The sequence below is a fragment of the Mustela putorius genome, unplaced genomic scaffold (genome assembly GCF_011764305.1).
Source record: "Mustela putorius furo isolate JIRA1106 unplaced genomic scaffold, ASM1176430v1.1 tig00003909_pilon_pilon_pilon, whole genome shotgun sequence".
Taxonomy (NCBI): Eukaryota; Metazoa; Chordata; class Mammalia; order Carnivora; family Mustelidae; genus Mustela; species Mustela putorius.
Genome location: NW_025422057.1, coordinates 17391515 through 17410820, shown reverse-complemented (window position 1 = coordinate 17410820; position 19306 = coordinate 17391515). Strand labels below are relative to the sequence as shown.

The 19306-nt window shown below is 38.4% G+C and overlaps 1 protein-coding gene and 1 long non-coding RNA gene across 22 annotated transcripts in view; one reads left to right on the top strand and one right to left on the bottom strand.

Annotated features, from left to right (window-relative positions):
* The window catches only part of VTI1A (vesicle transport through interaction with t-SNAREs 1A), a 351923-nt gene that overhangs the window by 180724 nt on the left and 151893 nt on the right, over nucleotides 1–19306 (top strand). The window lies entirely within an intron of this gene.
* LOC106006966 lies at nucleotides 1587–12952 on the bottom strand. Its single transcript, XR_006603234.1, has 3 exons — nucleotides 12784–12952; nucleotides 3947–4130; nucleotides 1587–1812 (listed from the first exon to the last, which is right to left on the bottom strand). It is a non-coding gene; the product is annotated as an uncharacterized LOC106006966 (long non-coding RNA).

The following is a 19306-nucleotide window of genomic DNA, read 5'->3' as shown; positions in this document are numbered from 1 at the left end:
CCTCTATTTATATCAAATAAACTTCAAATATTCCAGAATGTAGACCGCATCTGGCCTCATTTTTGAAGTGTCCCTCTAGGAACATTTCTAAAATAGTAGATTGTTCCAATTTTTTTCCTAATGAGAAAAATCCATGTGTTCTGTGATTATTAATAATAATGGCTTCAAATAAATTATTGACTGGTTGCAATGGAATGTACTTTCGAGCAGCTGAGGAGCTCTTTGGAAAAGAACTCTGATTCCCACTGCAGGGTGTCTATGCTGTTCCTCTGACCCGTCTACTTCACCAGTTCCACCAGCTAGCAACCATCCAGGCAGAGCTGCTCAGGGGTCGATGAGGGTAAGATAAGACAAGGTGAAGAATTCATGGTTCAAGATCGTAGTGATAGTTGATAAAAATTTAAAAGGTGTTGATGATTTGTATTTTCTTCAATGTAAGAATTTGGAAGCTTTTTTTATAAATTTCAACAAATTCACTAGACTGACACATACACACAAACACTCATAAGCATACTATCTATGTGTCTGTTTCTGTAAATCTATGTAGATAGATTCTGTATATCTGTCTATATAGAGATAGAGAGGCCAAGTGACTTACCATTTATGAAGAATTGTACGGGTAGAGGAGTGAATGATGTTGGTTTTCCCTGCCATGCAGAAGTTCCTTATAGTCTGGGAGGGGAGGTGGGCTTGAGCGCAGTCAGTCATTGTTTGATAGTTGTGCCTTGTGTGCACAGGACCAGACACTCCACTAGGCTCTGGGCTAGAGAGAACAAAATCCCAAGCCCTGCGATATGCGCCGTAATAGTGGCACAGATAGTGACTTGATCTGAGTCCAGAGGTGGGAGAAGCATTGCCAGCAAGGTTGATCATGAAAGGCTTCTAGGCAGTGGCAACATTGGAACTGTATTTAAATGTATTTCCCCATGCATAAATCTCTGCACATGTTTTCTCTTTCTATTATATTAACATTTTGAGACATGTAAGTCGCTGATCAGTTATAATTTTTTAAATATCTTTGATTTTGTAAGGAAACCTTTAAAAACTCCAGCTTTACTGAAAATAGCCCAAGATCATTTACTATGATTTAAAGTATTCATAAAGCAAGGTGATTATTACTCTTGAGACTATTGTACAAAGCCCTGAAGTGTGTTAGACATAGGCCAGAAACCTCTCTCCTTTGTTATATTTTACCAGTCTGTTAGGTTAAAAAAAAAAAAAAGTCTATCCTTTTTGGCTATTCCTGCTCTATCTTAGACTCTTGAAAAATAGAATTTTATGTGCACAATCTAGAGGGAGTACATTGAAGAATCCTCTGTCTGTATTGCATATGCTACCATAGACTTAGAAAATCAAGAGAAGAACAGAAAAAAACCACTTTGCTTAGTAGTGTGCACATCTTCATTTTCCTCAAGTTGCGTAACTAACTAAATTAAGGCAGTGCCATCAACATTGCATCTCTGTTGACATTGAACGCTGCATAGCTGGAAAGAAAGGGATGCATGTATTTTTTCCATTTGCTATTTCAATAGTCTAAATCGCAGTGGCAAATGAAAATACAATTGAATCTCAAGTGAATGGCCAGAAACACCGTATATTTTATGAAATATGGCAGCATAATGAATAGGAGGTAAAAAAAAAAAAAAAATGTCCTAGCTTTCAAGTCCTGATGGTTTTGATGTGATTGAATCATAGTGCATTCTGTTTGATGTCTAGGCTTTGCTATTCAGATACACTGCAAAGTATGTGCATCGCCCTGTCTGCACAGTGCACTTGGCAACCCGGCACGGATGGAGTTTGTTTTCCCCGCACCTGCAAGAAACATATATATGCAGAGTCAAATTTAAGTAGGAGTATTTTAATTCTCCTAATTGTGATAGATTCCCCACACAGGGAAAACTATCAGTCAGGTACAAAAGAAACTGCTTAGGATTTGAAGGAATTTGACAATTTTGTTGTAGTTCCTAGCCTGGCAGGTGGTAATAATGCCTATGCCAGCACTGTCAAAATATGAAAATTAAAGTGACGATGGGTTTTAATGAAATCCATTTGACAAATATAATTAAGGTGTTTTAATATGAAGTCCTGTAATAAAGACTACCGGTGGACTCCCTGAGGTCCTGACTAATTGTGTAGATTGCTTTTAAGCTTTGAATAGTTTTATTGGATAATGAACTGTTAAGAAGTGTTAGATCTTTCTTAAGCAGAATTTGGTTTGAAAAAGAAGAGGAGAGACAGGCCTGAGGTGTGGCATTTTAAACATAATTAGAAGAGAGATTTAAGTTAACATCTTTGATCTTGCTGTCAGTTTTTGATTAGAGCTGTAAATGCTTTAATCAAGTGTAGTGTAGTCATTACATTTCTAACTGTTTTTTAAACTGCGAAATTACCGAGACATTGACATCAATTTTAACACATTCTGAAAATTTGCAGGAGAATTGGGTTTCTCTGTTGAGTGTTTGCATTAGAATAATACTGACTTACCAACCTTAAACACAATAGCAAAATTAGATGGTGGTGAGAACTAGTTTGATTTTGGGGATGGATAGACATAGCGACACAATAGTACAATTACTTGATATTTATTTTGCTTTCTAGGAATGTACTTGCAAGTTGAAAGCACTCATCCTATGAAACTATCTCATTAAAATGTATAGATGAGTAATAACCTCAAACTGTTCAGCTGAGGATTTTTTTTTTATTTGTGTTGTTTGTAAGACAACTTTATAATATTAAATGTTCTTAACTTTAACTTTTAAAGAACCAGTGTTCACCGAACATCTTACTGCGATCATCTGATGGCATGCTTGGCGTTTCATTTTTATGCCTGGTGGGTACATAATAAGCACAAAGTAAATATTTGTTAAATGAATGAGTAATCAGTTCACAATAGCTGCATATGTAACCCACTTGAATTATTTTCTCAAAATTAAATAAAATCTGAATAAGTGAAGTATAAAGGAAAAGTACATTTCCTCTCCCCCCTGCCACCTGTCTTGACCCAGTTACTCATTATAGGGTATAAATGGGTATATATTTGGTATTTCTGACTGGTTTCAGATAAGTCACTAAAATGATGAGTTAGACCAAGGCTATGTGGGATTCTCCTTGGTGGAAATCTGCCTTCCTAGCATTTCACCCACGATGGCAGAAGTGATAGGGCTATTTTAAGGAGCCGTGCCCCCAGGGCCGTTCAATGACTGTAATAAAGAGTCCACACTGATTACATGGTCTTGAACTTTCTGCTTGTGTATTATGTGTTACGTAGGATATAAAATGAAGAGTTAAGAAGTCTGGATTCTAATCCAAGCTCTGCCTGAGAAGGCATTTAGAAAAATTGCTTTTCTTTGGGTGATCTAATCCAACCCCCAGGTGGAATAAGTAACTTCTAAATTTCTGCGGACTCTAGAATTCTGTTGGTCAGTGTCTAGCTCTCTAAATGAGTCTCTACCACCTTTATCCTTTTAGCCTTTCTAACTTTAATGTTCTCCACTTTTTACCCACCATTCATTTATCCATCCATCCATCCAGGAAGTATATATTAAGCATCTTTATGTGCCAGGCATTATGTAGAAAAGAAACACCACCAAGTAGCAATGTACTACTTCTAGGTTACCTGATACCAGAGGTGGAGAGTTGAGTAGATGCCAGAAGTAGGGAGTGGGAAAAAATAATGTGTTTTTATCATCAACTTTGATTTATGTGCCACTGGGTGATAGATAAGTGTTTATGAGTAGGAGTAAAGGGACCAGATGGCTTTCAACGTTTTTATCTGCAAATACTGCTAGAAATAAAATCTTTCTTATAGATTAACCAACTTACCCAAACCATTGTTTTCAATATTTATTGTTTACAGTTAATTTCCAGTAAGTATTATGCCTATTCTGAATCTGAAGCTACAGTGGAAAAAAAAAAAATACGAATCAGTGTTTCCACAGGTCCTTACCTTTGTCCTCTAAGATCTGGAAAGAAATGTGTTACACAGTAGGGTATCAGTTATAGCTAGGTTGTCCATAGACACTCCGTTTTTAAATTGTGTCAGAAGATATTCATATCCTTGTGAAGCAGATGATTATGGGGGGTTGGGGGAGACCTGGGTTGGAAGTCATGAGATGTGGATTCCTGGAGACCTGCAAAGACAATGAACAGATTAATTGATTTGGCACATTTGGCACATTCTTCTATTTAGCACTTGTCTGTACACTCTTGGGCTTTGCTCTAGTGGTGGGGATTCTCCTACCATTCTACCCCACAGAAGCGTGAACTGCTGCCTCTTGGGGGGGGGCATGCTTTATTTTTCTTTGTATCTTCATAGTGCCTCTCAATAACCGGCTCTCAATAATATTTATTGAACCAATTCTCCTCCTACTTCCAATGTCAAACTCATATCCATGGGCAAATTGTTTCATCTTTCTGGGAGAGTTCATCAAGATTTCCAAAAAAGGGGGAAAAAATGGGTCAGGCATCCACGGACAAATGAAAGTGATACAGACTTTTCCTTTACCTCCATGGGAATGATGTAAACCACTTAACTCTCCAGCCCACTCCCAAAGGAAATAAAGATTCTCCAAGGTGACCATGGCAATTTTCACTTTCCGTTTATTTTTCAGTGCTTTGAAATTCTGATGAAAGACCCATAGAATGGAGAGGGAATGTTTAGGCGCGATCCCTTCTGAATCCATAGATAGAGTCTGAATCAGAGTCAGTCTGCTTTTAAAATCATCAACACACTATTTCCCACTGTATTAGGTGTTCCTTTGAAGTCTCTCATACCGAGCTCTGACCTCATTTCTCAAGATGTATCCACATTTTCTAAATGGGAGATTTTGGCAAATATAAGACAACCCCAAATACAAAATACTTTTGATTGTTAGTTTCCATTGAATACTTAAGGGCATCAATAAGATAAAGTATGATATGCGTACTCTGTAGTAGTAACTGGCATTTCATTAAAGTTGTTTAGACTAAAAATGGGTTTTCGTCATGAGTTACGTGTAGATTCATTTACTGCCATAGCAGAATGTTTAGGATCACACGTAGAGACTTTTCGTAAAACAATTCATATATTATACATTGCCTCTACATTGTTCTTAAAGGGAACAGGGAGCTAATCTACATAGAAATTACACATCTGGGTTGACTTGTAGCTTCTTAGGAAAAAGCAAAAAGATTTTCCACCTTCATTGGACTCGGGGTTTAAGAATAAAAATTTGAGGGGCGCCTGGGTGGCTCAGTGGTTTGGGCTGCTGCCTTCGGCTCGGGTCATGATCTCAGGGTCCTGGGATCGAGCCCCGCATTGGGCTCTCTGCTCCGCAGGAAGCCTGCTTCCCTCTCTCTCTCTCTCTCTCTCTCTCTCTCTGCCTACCTCTCTGCCTACTTGTGATCTCTGTCTGTCAAATAAATAAATAAAATCTTTAAAAAAAAAAAAAAAGAATAAAAATTTGAGAAATGAAAATCAGCTCAAACCATATTCATTCTCATTCCGTCTTGCTCTCACTAAGGGAAGAAAGTTAATGGTTTGTGCCGACTGCTACCTCTGTGAAACTAGAGGGTTTTTGAAATTTGTCGGAAGGTGCTGTTTATTATATGCGGTGGCAGTCCTAGGACATGGCTTGCTTCTTTGTTACTGATGGCCTCGTCGTCAGGTTTCTGAGAACAGTGCTGGCACCAGCCTCAGTGCACCAGATTCTAAAATGGTATCATCCACTTTAAACACCTTAAATTGTCTTTAGGGTAAACTGATATTGAAGTTCGTGAAAACATTGTAGACAGTTCAAAAAGAGATGCGTTTTCCTATGGTACTGAAGAATCAAGAATAATTTTGAATTCATTCTGCCTTATTCTGTCTCACGTCTTAAAGATTTGTTGTTATTCTTTTGGTAGGAGCCTTAAACATTCTCTCTACTCAGCAGTCCTTTTTTCCCCCTTTCTTTCTTTTTTTGGGGGGGAGGTGATTTTGAACTTCTAACTTTGTTATACAATTTTTTAAAAATATGGCATTCGCTTTCGAACCAGAGTTTAGTAGGACATAAAAAATCCCTAATTAACCGTTCTTCAGCCTGGATGAAATGTGTAGTGGGTTTGAGTTTGTCAGTGGGTATAATATATACCTATTAAATACTCTGTTTAATCATCTTTTCAGACTTGGAGACTTCTGGGTTTACTTGCTGTATAACACATATTTTATTTGTATTTCGATGTTTGGGTGTGTGAGGTTTTTTTGTAAGGCTTCAGTCACTTTTCCTACACCTGAAGAGGAGAATGGGATTTGCCAGTGATAAATGGGGAAGTTGACTAGCTAACTAATAAAGATTTGTCTTAATCAAGTATGATTTGTCAGAACAGGAGCGCACTGGGGTCAGGGCGCGCGCAATGAATTATACAGCAGTCACAGGAGGAAAGGACCCGGCAAGAGGCCTCATAAATATGCTGCCATTCCCCACTGCTAATTCGTATTCAAAGAGTACCCTGCACAGCCATTTTTAGGTTGCTGAGCTGTTCATCAGCTTCCCGAGCTTTCTGTTTGTGTGGAAAAAAAAGAAGTTTCCTTATGTTTCGGCATCATCTGGGTTCTCAAGGTGTTTCAGTCCCCAAGACTGGATTGATGCTGATAATCTGAAATGTGCCTTATTACAGGACATCATGTGTAATGTTTATTTAGTGCCTACTATGGGTTCTGCAACATAACTGTATACACAGCGCTTGGTGGGGGGGCCTGCAGATGTACAAGATACTCTCCCTGCTAGAAGACGTTTGAGAAGCTTTCTTATAATCTTCAAATATTGTCTCTGTAAATTCGAATACATCTGTGAAAGGAAAAGCCATCTGCCCTCACATTAAATATGTCCTCCCAGTGAAGATTTCCAAAACTGAAAATAGCCCTTACTATTTCCCGAAGTTTGGCTTACGTGAAATACATGGAAGATATTTTCTTGGGTTTCCACGAAGCTTGGCTTTCTGACCCATGTTTCTTCTCTTCATATTAAACATAATGTTAAGTACTGCTCTGTGGCTGAAGAGCTGAAGGCCAGCTCGTGTGTTGTGCTCAGCTCTATTTGGCATGACGTCCTCTTTTGCTCTAGAAGGTCAAGATAGGAGAGCAGCCCTGACTCAGGAGAGACCTGACTTCAGAGTTTCTTTTATGCTTAAGTGACCTATTAGATGGTTTTCAGATGAGATTATAATCATGACAAAATAGTTTGTTGTATCTCAGTATCTAAATTGGGCAACAGAGATAATGGCGTCCTCTTTTAACGACATTAGTAGTTAATAATTGGTTTCTTTTTGATGAAATGATGTCTGTATTCAAATAATAAGAGTAGTCGGGGCGCCTGGGTGGCTCAGTCATTAAGCATCTGCCTTCCGCTCAGGTCATGATCTCAGGATCCTGGGATCGAACCCCTCTTCCATTGCCGCTCCTCCTGCTTATGCTCTCTCGCTCTGTGAGATACCCAAGTGAAATCTTTAAAATATATATATAATAATAACAGTAGTAACAATAAAAAATTTTTCAAATTATTTGACAGCAGACTTACAGCAAAAAAAAATAAGTCAATGAACTTTGTATTTCCCACTTCCAACAATAGTTCCTCCAAGGAAAGGTTGAAAAAGAGAGTTGGGAAGGTCCACTTTCTCCATTCCTGCTTTATCACAAAAAACTGTTAGCAATAGGGCTATGACTTGAGTTTTTCCTGAAACCTCCTTAGAACCTTGGCCTCAGTCAGGAATGGAAAAGGAGCACAGTTCTCTGGTTGCTGACCGTTGAGAAATCTGGCATGACTGCCAGCAGGACGTTTACGGTGGAGTGTAGTAGAATGTGGAGAATTTTATAGTGATGGCTATTTATTTGCTTCAGGTAGAAGAAAACCCACCTACACTGCGAATCAAAGCTGAAACAAAGGGGCCCGGGAGTATGGTTGAGCTGGAGCTTACTCAGTGCGGTTTCTGAGCTCCACATAGACAACCCTCAGGGAAACCAAAGCCTACCACCCTTGTGAATGACACCATGAAGATATTGACAAGGCCGTGCAGGTAGACAGGTGGTGAAGACAGAGCGGAGAGATAATCCAGTCCTCAGAAACGCACAGTCTTTACGTCGGCAGTCGCTGTTTTCTCACAAAGTACAAAATGCTCACAGTCTTGGAAAGGAATTGGAGACCCTGAAGTGGAGGGGGAACGAAAGAGCTGGGAAAAGAAGCCAGCAGGGAAATAGACCCTATGTGAGGTTCTTGGGCCTTAGAAAACCCATCTTGTTTTTCTTCCTTTCAAATAGGAGTCATTTTTAATTTTTTTATCTGTCCTTATAGTCTCATCCTTGTAACTGATTTATGACATTCAGAAAGTCATAAAACGTGTAGCTTCCCTTTTTGGTCTGTGTTTTTCCAAAGTGTTACTCCGTATTGTGAGGCCAGGATGCCTGTGATGTTGGCCTTTTCTGGGGTCCTGAAAGCCCATGTGTGCCAGTGGCTACAACCATCGACTTGGGGATCAACCAGACATGTTTTCTGTGGTTTGGTTTGGTTTGGTTTGGTTTTTTCCCAAGTCTAGTGTCAAAAGGATTAATTCTTACTGTGCTGGATGTGCAGGCATGGGTTTGGAATGCTGGCCAGCCTTGGGCAAATTACTTAACCTCTCTGGGCTTCAGAGTCCTTATCTATAGAAAGGGTTAATAATAATCTACTTCATATGGTGCTTGTGAAGATTAAATGCAGTGTCTGTCAGGTGCTTAGCTCACTGTCTGGCGTACAATGAAGCAGTCAATAAATAGTAGCCCAAAATAAAAAAAAACTTTCCCTGGAGGGAAACATTCATTGCGATATTTTACACACAGCCTGTAAGCAATAAACTTTTGTTGGGTATATATCGAATGAATGAAATCATTTTTCAATCATTTTTCATCACCAAGAGTTTAAGCATGCATGCCTTTTTCCCCTCAAAAAAGTTCTATCTCTACTTGCTAATACTCTAACACGGAAGTTTGGTAAAGGACTCAATTTTACTGGTTCTCTAGCAGAGCCTATTGTGAGATATAATTAAAAATTCTGTTTAGGATTATGCTAATAGGTTCAATATACAGGCTTGCCGACGAAGCCTAATAAATTCTCTGTTGTATTTAGAAACAATAGTAGCTTTGTTTAATTCTGTATTTTAGAAACTCCCAGTGTCATAGTGCTTGCTAAGAAAGGCAAACAATAGTAAACTATTTTTTAAGGACTTTTACTAAAAGAAGTCTCTAAGTGCATGTTTTGTTATATACTATCCTTTTAAGGTCAAACTGATAACTCATTTTACAAAATTGAATGATTCTCTACTGTTCTTCACCTGACATTGACCAGCAGTTACCATCTGATGAGCTAGATTATCCAAATCCATATTTATTTAGCCTTTTCTTTAATGTCAGAAGGATAGCATAAATACTAGGAAATCTTTAGCTCCCTCATATATCTTTTATTCTTTTTTAGGAAGACAATAATTTAAGCTCAGTTTGGATCTTTTATCAGCCACAAATTTCAAGTTGAGAAATAGTACAAAGGCCACATTACCTTAAAACCCTGCTAGCATAAACAATGGATTTGGGAACACTGGAAAAAAAAAAATTCAATTAAAAAAAAAAAAAACCCTGCTAAAATTCACCATAAAATCATCCATCCTTTTTTCATTCACTGATTACCTTATCTCGAGTTTCATTAATTTCTACCTCTTTAAATGTCAGTGTCTACAATGCAGGGCCCTTCTATTTTGGAGTTATTCAGGAATAAAATGTCTCCATCTTTTTGGCTGCTTCGTGATATTGTATAAACTCTTCCCCTTAGATTTCAGAGTCCTCTGTAGATGGCTCTGGATTACTTCTGTGTGTTTATGTATGATTCCAGTTAAGCTTTACTTACAAAAACAGGCCATTGGCTAGACTGGCTGAAGGGCCCTTACAGATTTCTACTCTAGAATAGCTGTTCTCAAAGCATAGCCCCAGGAAGCCAGCAGCGTTCGCATCATCTGGGGACTTGTTGGGAAGGCAATATCTTGAGCCCCACTTTAGACCTACTGAATCAGAAACTATGGAGTGTGGGGCCCAGAAATTTGTGTATTAACAATATGGCTTACTTTTGTTAATTGCTTGATCTATGGACCCATCTTCTTCCACAAGAAGAAGTGTCTTACCATAAAAGATCAGGCAAGTATACCAAGCGCAGAAAAAAATTGACTCAGGACAGAAGACAGAAGCCAAGAATTAAAAGGAAGATTTGTGTGGGGGCAGAGAGCAGAGGAGGAGTTCACTCTATGAAGAAATCCTAGAGCAATGCTCTAACAATTAAGGATTAAGCTCACCCAGAGCTTCCTAGGATTCAGGCCAAAGAAGAAACTATGTTGGATTACGTAGCTTAGATTGTTACACAGTAAGAAATTAATTATTTCCTGTACAGTCAAAAAAATTTTTTAATCGGAAAGGGGAGGAAGTGTGGGGGTGGTCTTTTAAGACAAACCAAGAAATGTGATGAGTCCTATACTTGAAATCAGCTTCACTAAAACAGCATAGAAGCATTCCTTGTTTCATAATTTCTTAAGCAAATCTCATGAGTACCGAAGACCCAGAGCTGAAGGGGTGAGTTCCCTATCGGAGCCAGTTATGTAGCACTAGAGACCGTTGAGGGATAAGAGCCGGAAGTCCTTCACAAAAAGTTTAACAATACTTCCAGAAATGTTTAAGAATAAAAATGTCTGGACCCCATTTCCAGGGATTCTAATTTAGTCAGCCTAGTATGAGGTCTACACAACTCTGTTAATTTCAAGTTCTATGAATGTGTCTGGTCTAGAAACAGAGGAGCACACCACCAGATTGCCATTGACTCTCCCCTTTAAATTTCAGTTGTCACCCGCAGGCTTTTGAAAGAAAGAAATGGCAGAAAATTCAAAAATGAGAGCACTAGCTGAAAGCTGAAAAGTGGGTATTCTCTACTGTCAATTGAAAAAAAGACCCCAATGCTATAGATCTAGGATAGCAAGTAGGCCTTGTCCCCTGTGCCCACTCTGATCAATTGGAGTTGATTGCCTGGGGCGTTGCAAAGAGAGAGGTAGTTACAAGGCATGTTCAGGGGCAATGTGATTGATTAATAATATCTTCCAGGTGTTTGGTATCAAAGAGTGGCAGCCTGTGTGGCGTATGTTTGTTGACTTTGCTCTCAGAACTAGATATGTGGGTAGCAGAAATGACACCTCGTTGAAAAATTAAAGAAACTGATTTTATCCCTGTGAAATTTGATTTCCAAACTTTATTATTTCTTTAATTTCCAAGCTGCCTTTAATGCCAGTCTTCTCACCTGCTCAATTTTTCCCCATAAATTTCCAACATGATTTCCTGCTGACATTTCTTGAGTGTTGATCAAGGATTTTTAGATCAAAACTGTGTGTTTCTTAGTACTAAAATTCAGCAGCATCAATGTTCAAGGCCTTGTCTCTGCCTGTACCCATTGTCCTATGCTCTTCAGATTCTATAACTGTCTTTTTTCATTTTACCAATATATCCATGCTCCCTCCTGCTACTTTAACCTAGTGTCTGTTTTCAGTGTGTTCAGAAGAGTCAAGATATGAAAAAATATTGTGTAAAATATGACATTTCAATTTACAAATCAATGGAAACTTTGGTTCAGACTTTAAGTTAGGGTATGAATGCATAAGATATATAAGAAGATAACTTTTCCCAGGTGAATTCTGAATATTTTCTGTGAATCAAAAATAGCTCTGCAGCCTCCTACCTCATACCAGAAACAAAAATTAAATCATAATGGGCCAAAGATCTAAGTGTGAGGACCAAAACTATGAAACTCTTAGAAGAAAACATATGGATAAATCTTTGAGGCCTGGATTTGGCAGTGGATACTCAGATGTGACACCAAAAGCATAAGCAACAACAACAACAACAAACAGATAAATTGTACTTCACTCATGCTGAAAACTTTTGAGTATCAAGAAACACTGTATCAAGAGAGTAAAAAGACATCTTCACAATGAGAGATGTCTGATTACATGACATGTCTGATAAGGGTCTAGTATCCAGAATATAAAAAAAAAAAATCTTAACAGCTTCCCCAACCAAAAGACTAGCCAACTTAAAAATGGACAAAGGAATCGAGTAGACATTTCTAGACAAATGGCCAGCGAGCTTCTGAAAGGATGCTCAACATCATTCGTCATTAGGGAAGTGCAATCAAAACCACAATGAGATGCTACTTTACACCTACCAGGAAGGCTAAAAATGGAAAACAGTAAGTGTGGCCAAGGAGAAATCGGAGCCCTCGTATGTTGCTAGTGAGAGTGTAAAATGGTATAGCCGCTGTGGAAAACAGTTTTGTGGTTCTTCAAAAGCTTAAATACAGCATTACCATATGGTCCAGCAGTTCCTCTCCTGGGCAAATACCCAGAACAGATAGAGAAATGCTTGTATGTGAGTATTCATAGCAGCACTGTTCACAAAGCAGTGGAGGGTGGACATGTAGAAACAACCGAAATACCCATCAGTGGTTGAGTAGATAGACAAAATGTAGTTTATCTACAACAATTCCAGTATACAGTTTATCTGTATAATGGACTATTTTTCAGCCACGAAAATGAGTGATACCTGCCACAATATGAATGACCTTTGGAATCGTGAAGCTAAGTGAGAGAAGCTAGTTCGTACTTCAAATTGATATTACTTAAGTAATTTTTAGTATTTAATCTGGAGATCGCCAGCTATGCATGTGTGTTCCTTGTATGGTTATATATTGACCCGCGTCTATTGCCAAATACCTGACTCGAAAGGAGTGAAGCGATCCCATCCTTCAGGCCATCTTTCCCTTCTAGCTTCAGGTCAAATTCACGGTAAAAATATATATAGACCAGAAAAATATATATACCAGGAAAAGGAATGGCAGTGCCAAAAATTCTGGTATCATCTTTCATCACATACGACAATTGAGCTTCTGTGATTTTATCTGCTCCTGATTCCATTCCAGAACAGTGAGTGCAGTGTTCTCCTGTTATGCTCTGTTATGCTCTGAACATGTCTGAAGCCAGGTAATATGTTCTATTCCATATCTGTGTACTTGTGTGGGTGTTGGGAGAGGGGCAGAGGAGAGAGGTTGGAATGTCTTCTCCCAATTACCTGCTTTTCACAGCAAGAATGAGCTACTTAAATATATTAAATTTTCCACCTCCCAGATTCATTTGTTAAGAATAACAAATGCAGGGGTTCTTGGGTGGCTCAACTCTTGGTTTTGGGTTCTGGTCATGATCTCAGAGTCCTGGGATCAAGCCCCACATTGGGCTCCCCACTCAGTGGGGAGTCTGCTAGTCTCCTTTTCCCTTTGTCCCTCTCCAGGTTTGTGCTCTCCCTCTATCTCTCTGAAATAATAAATATTAAAAAAAAAAAAAAGAATAACATATTCTCCTTGCCAAAGTGAACAGAGAGAGGAGAAATGGGTCAGTGGGATGGACATTTCACAATTCTGTATAAGAATTGGCCCTTTGTTTTTTTTAAAAGAACAGAAATAAATAGACTGAAGCCAAAAGGTTTGGATAATTATAATACTCCTTTGCTGTTTGTATAATCTAATACTCTTTTGCTGTTTGTATAATCTGTAAAGAACAGAAAGTTATTTCAGTTAGGGCCATGAACTCACAGCACATTTGTCCGTAGAGTGCTGCGGTTCTTGAATGGGAATGATACTCGAGAAGTACAGAGACCGTCTCCTATCCCACTCCTACCCAAGCTATTGGAAAGGCCTTTCTTGGGCACTGACATTTTATTTGTTTTTTACTTTTTTCATGAATTCCAGGATAGATAACATACAATGTTATATTAGTTTCAGGTGTGCAGTACAGTGATTCAACAATTCCATACATCTCCCAGGGACACTGACATTTTAAAAGTGTACCAAAGTATTAAAGTTCCTTATCACCCGCATTGTAGTGCATTTTGGACTGGACATTTTAAATACAGTTTATTTTATTTGTTTGTTTGTTTCTTTGTTTGTTGCCATAAGGTTCAGTGACATAAGGACTCAGGAGACTTGGGTCATGGTTGCAACTCTCTTGGGTAATTAGCAGCGTGACCTGGATGACCTCCATCCCCGAATCCCTGTACCCTCGTTTGTTCATCTGTGCAGTTACTTTTAAGGTTCCTATTTCTTCTAAAAAATCTGTGTATCTATTACGATACATGTATAGAAACTGACTGCAGTTTCAAGCTAAGTGGCTCCCATCAACAAAAATGTTCTGTGCACCTGCATATATGTCAGGCATTGCACCAAAAATGCTGGACAGACTAAGAAGAATAAGAAATGGCCTCTCATCTTTAGAGAAGGTTATAATCTAACGGGGAAGAAGGAACATAGAAGCCAGGAGTCACAAACTCGGATTTCACGGCAGCAAAGCGGGAACATAAATGAGTGAAACAGGTCAGATGGGGAGGTGGTCAACTGCATGGTATGGGGGGCTCTTATACACAGGGCAGCTGTATCTCAGTCCCTGTCCGTTTACCAGGTGGGAATGGTAACTCTAGGTTGCCACGAATTCCAAATTTCAAAAGAAACTAGAAGGCCAGCTTTTTATATGAAATCTGTTTTGTTTTGGTTTTTAAAGTCTTGTTGCCCCCCCGCCCAGTTCAGACATGTTCCATGAAGACAAAACATGTTTGCTGGCTACACGAGTTCTGTGGGGGTAACCAGTAGCGACTTCTGAATACACGGATAATTAGAATGTTATACATTCCATGATAGAAGCGGTCGTAGTAGTTCACAAAGGATATAGAAAGTGATTAACTCTGCCCATAATGATTGCTAAAAAGGCTTTCTAATTACTTTCCAGTCACTTGTCCTAGTTTATAGCACTTTGGGGGTTTTCTTTGAGTCATTCATTCAACCTAGAGATCTGGGTGACGCTGAACAGGTCTCTCTTGTCTGCCAAGTAAATCCACGTTTGGCAAATTCCACAAGTGAACCTTTGGAATGTGTTTTGACAGTTTTACCCATTCAGGTTTGCTGCTGCTTCATCTCCTGGCTTTTACATTCTTTATTGAATGGTGAGAAAGGGATGTCCTTCTACTCTGGTCTTTTTTCATAGAACAGAACAGATTCATTCTCGTTTTTGAAAGCAGCTGTAATTAACATGGCGCCTTTTGTGTAACAAGTTCGGTTTGCACAGTACCTGCTCAATTCCAAATCATCGCTATTGGTGATACAGCAATCCACTGACTGATGTCCGAGGGCTCCAGGAGTAGTGTTTGTTAATTATCTCCAGCAAACCAGGTAACTAAAGGGAGGTTCCACTCCTGTGACTTGGATGAAAGTGCTGTTGATGATTTCTTTAATTGCTTAGTGATAGATTTGATCATCTTAAAGCAAAACAGAATACATATGCACCTGCTAAGGAGGTAATATTAAATCATAATTGCTAAAAATGAAGAAAGGTGGGCCATGCATACTCTTTTGCTGTATGTCTCTTAAGAATGCTTAAGTTTACCTTCAGTTTATATGAATGTACAGTTTTCTGTAATAATGGCATCATCCAAGTGCTTGTAAATATTTTATACTACATAGTAAATTCAGATGTCCTCTGAGGCCCAGCAGGCTACTGTATGAAGCAGTCCACAGTTATAGACATGGGCAATCTAAAGAGTGTATGACTTGCTTAAAAGCATTCAAGTTTGAACTGTTTCTTGTTTTCTTTCTTTTTTTTTTTTTAACATTGCCAAGGTGGTGGGGGTGGGGGTGGTGCCCCAGTGATGGGAATACGTCTTTGGTCCTGGTTTGGGCCTTATGCTCTAGTTTGTTTGCATACTGTATGGAGAAAAGAGGCATTAAGATTTTATAGAGTCATTGAGTTCTAATATTTTAGAGGAACAAGGGGCATTGAAGATTATCCAGTCTAAGACTGTCATTTTACATTTAAGGAAACTGAAGCCCAGAGAAAGGAAGTACTTTACCTAAATTAAAGCTCCAATGGTTACTTCTTATTTTCTTTTAAGTGGATCTTAAAAGCAGGGGGAATTGGGACACCCTTCTAGAGATGATATTTCCATCTTCTCCAGTATAATAACCATTAGCCACATGTAGTTACTGAGCACTTGAAATGTGACTAGTGCTAGAGAGGAGATGAATTTTAAATTTAATTTTAATATTTAAATAGCTCCATGTGGCTAGTGGGTACCATATTGGACAGAGAAGCTTAGGGATTACAATTTTCATCCCTAATTTATCAGTCTACCTTAAAGAAATATGCTGCTTCACATATAACTTAACAACCGGTCAACAGTATACTCCTGTTTGTCTACTCTCCATCCTTTGTGCTCTGGTTTTCATATATTTATTCTACATGTGTTGTTTTATTTTTACTTTATTTGGATCTGAGTTCTGTAGATCCAGATTTCCATCTACTCTCATTTCCCTTCAGCCTGAAGAATTTCCTTTAACCTTTCTTGTAGCTCAGTTCTTCTGGATGATTCTCCCAGCTTTAAATGATCTAAAGTTATCTTTATTTAACCTTACTTTTAAAGGACATTCTTACTGAATACACAAGAGTAGGATGATTTTCGCCCCCACCCCACCCCCAGCCCTATGGGATGGTATTCCAGTGTCTTCTTGCATTGTTTTCTGATGAAAATTCAATCCTCATTCTTATCATCGTTACATGTTGTTTTTTTCCCCTCTGGCTGCTTTTAAGATTTTTTATTTATCTTTAGTTTTTAGGAATTTGACAATGATGTGACTAGGTGTGGTTGTCTTTGTATTTATCTTGCTCAGAGCTTGTTGAACTTCTTTGATCTGTGGATTGACTTTTTTAAAATAAAGTTTGAAAAGTTTTGGCTGTTACTTCTTCAAATATTCCTTCTATCCTATTGCTTGTCTCTCGGAATCTCTTCTTCTGGGAATCTAATTGTATGTATGTAAAAGCGCTGGTTATTATCTCACAGATTGTTGATGCTCTGTTCCTTTTTCTTTTTTTTTTTTACCCCAAACTTTGTTTCCTCCTTTAGTTTTGATAATTTCTATTAATCTGTCTTAAGTTCAAGTACTCTTTCCTGTACAGTCAATGCTACTCTATTTGATCCATCCAGCGAATTTGAAACCATCCAGGTTTCAGATGCTGTATTTTTTTTCATTCTCAAATTTCATTTGGTTCCTTTGTAGAGTTTCCATTTGTTTTCCTAAAAAAAAATCTCTTCACCTATTAGGCTTACCTTTTCCAAGAATTTCTTTAACACCATTATAATATTTGTCTAAAAATCTTTATCTGCTAACTCTAATAAATAAGCCTTCTGTTGGTCTACTTACATAGGCTGTGTTTTCACTTTTCTCTTCCTCCCTCCTTCTTTTGCATGCCTTGAAATGGGTATAGCATTCCAGACATAGTATGAAAAAGGACAGTAGAGTCTAAATTTATTTTTCTCTGAAAGCATTTTATTTTATCTTATATTTGATCAATGGATTGATCAGATTCTTTCCAAAATTAAGTGGCGTCGGTGTTAAGCTGGATCTCTAATTAGATTGGATTTATCTGAGATGAGGGCACCACCCCATCTGTACGTAGGCTCCCATTTTTTTTTCTTTTCCTTTTTCTTTTTTTTCTTCTTCTTTTTTTTTTTACATCTTACCAGTATTCGATCTGGGAGTGGGTCTGCAGTTGTCAACATTTTGGGTTCATATTTGAGCTTAGCTCCTGATAGTATCTCAAGGATACAGACACCACAAGAATATGTAGAAATACGTGCTTTCTCTTTTTACTAATGAGCCCCTCCTCCACTGCCTCTTGCTTGACAAATTTGGAGACTTGAGGAGAATTACCAAACCAAGCCATTTGTTTTTTGTTTCAAGCTCATCCACATTTCATTCTGTCCTGCACTCCTACTTTTCCATAAAGTGTCTGAAGGATTTCATCCCTGAGAAGCTTCTCTGCGGCAGTCCTGTGCTTAACTCGGGCACTCATCCCAGTCTCTGCTCACATATGAGGGGCTTGTTCCTCTCTAGGATCTGTCAGAGCTTCCTTGCAAACACTGGACTTCCCCACACAACAATGGTAATTACTTTGTCTGGATTTTTCTTGTTTCTGTGAGAGTCATTTACATCTTCCTGCATCCTAACTGGAAGTAGAAGTTCCTCACGTGTCTTAAATTATCAAATAAGCAAAGATGGTAAAGGAAATGTCTTTTCCATTCCCTTACTGTTCCAGGCATCGGGAATTCAAAAGACTCTTCATGTCTAAGTAACATCGATACTGTGGATAACCTACCCCACTCAGGGCATGATGCCAGTTTGTGTCTAAGAAGTGTGCTAAATGCCAATGAATGGCTGACCCGAGCACCCCATGAGCTACTTCCTCCTGGGAAAGCTGTGTGTGACTTCCTTTGCTTTCCCAAAGCAATACTTTTATTAATTTGGTGACCAGAAGTTCGAAAGTCAGGTCCAAAATCCAGTACCCCGTGTTACTAGGAAATAATCACTTTGTGTTTTTCAATTGTGTTTGCTCGTGTCCTACAGCATACATATGAAAGCACATGCTTCAAAAAATAGCTCTTTGAAGGTATTTCTATGCAATCCCGCACCTCAGTGAAGTCCCTATATGGACGATAGCTGGATAATTATGAACCTTTTACCTGTTTCTAAAATTGCTAAGGAAATTTTGAGCATCAGAAAATAACCTTACCTTATCTTAGTTCTTTAAAGAAGGTGTGACTGGATATTGCACCTTAAAATAATTTGCTGGAAATCACATCCTTAACTAAGTTTGCAACAAGAAAATTAAATGGAAGTGTGATGAAAAATAATCAATTATTTTCTGGTCAGTGCACTGTTTATAGCATAATGGCTTTAAAATTTTTTTAATATTTTTGAATTTATCAGTGGAACATTTTCTGCTTAATTATATTTGAGGCTCCTTCTCTTTCAGTCATGTTTATATTATAACATGATATGAGCCACAGTCAGTTCTCTCCAAAACACAAGTCCAATAAATATTTGTTAAAGTTCCTTGATGTCAGTCTTATGATGGTTCAAGTGGCATTATTATTTTGAATAAAGAGCAATGATGCTTTATTTTGAATAAAGAGCAATAATGCTTTCCGTGGTACAGGCGCCTCAAGTTAAGTCTTATCTTTTGTGATGCCAGGCCAGTCCTTCAGGAAGTATCTTGCTAGATTTGTAGTTTCCTGCTTCTCTCTTCCTTGATGAGGCAGGCAAGCGTAGAGTGCCTGGTGTATATCTCCCAACCAACCCCAAATATCTTGAAAAGGAGAGGAAATGTTAGCCAAAATGCATTCTGCAGTCTGTAACCCCCC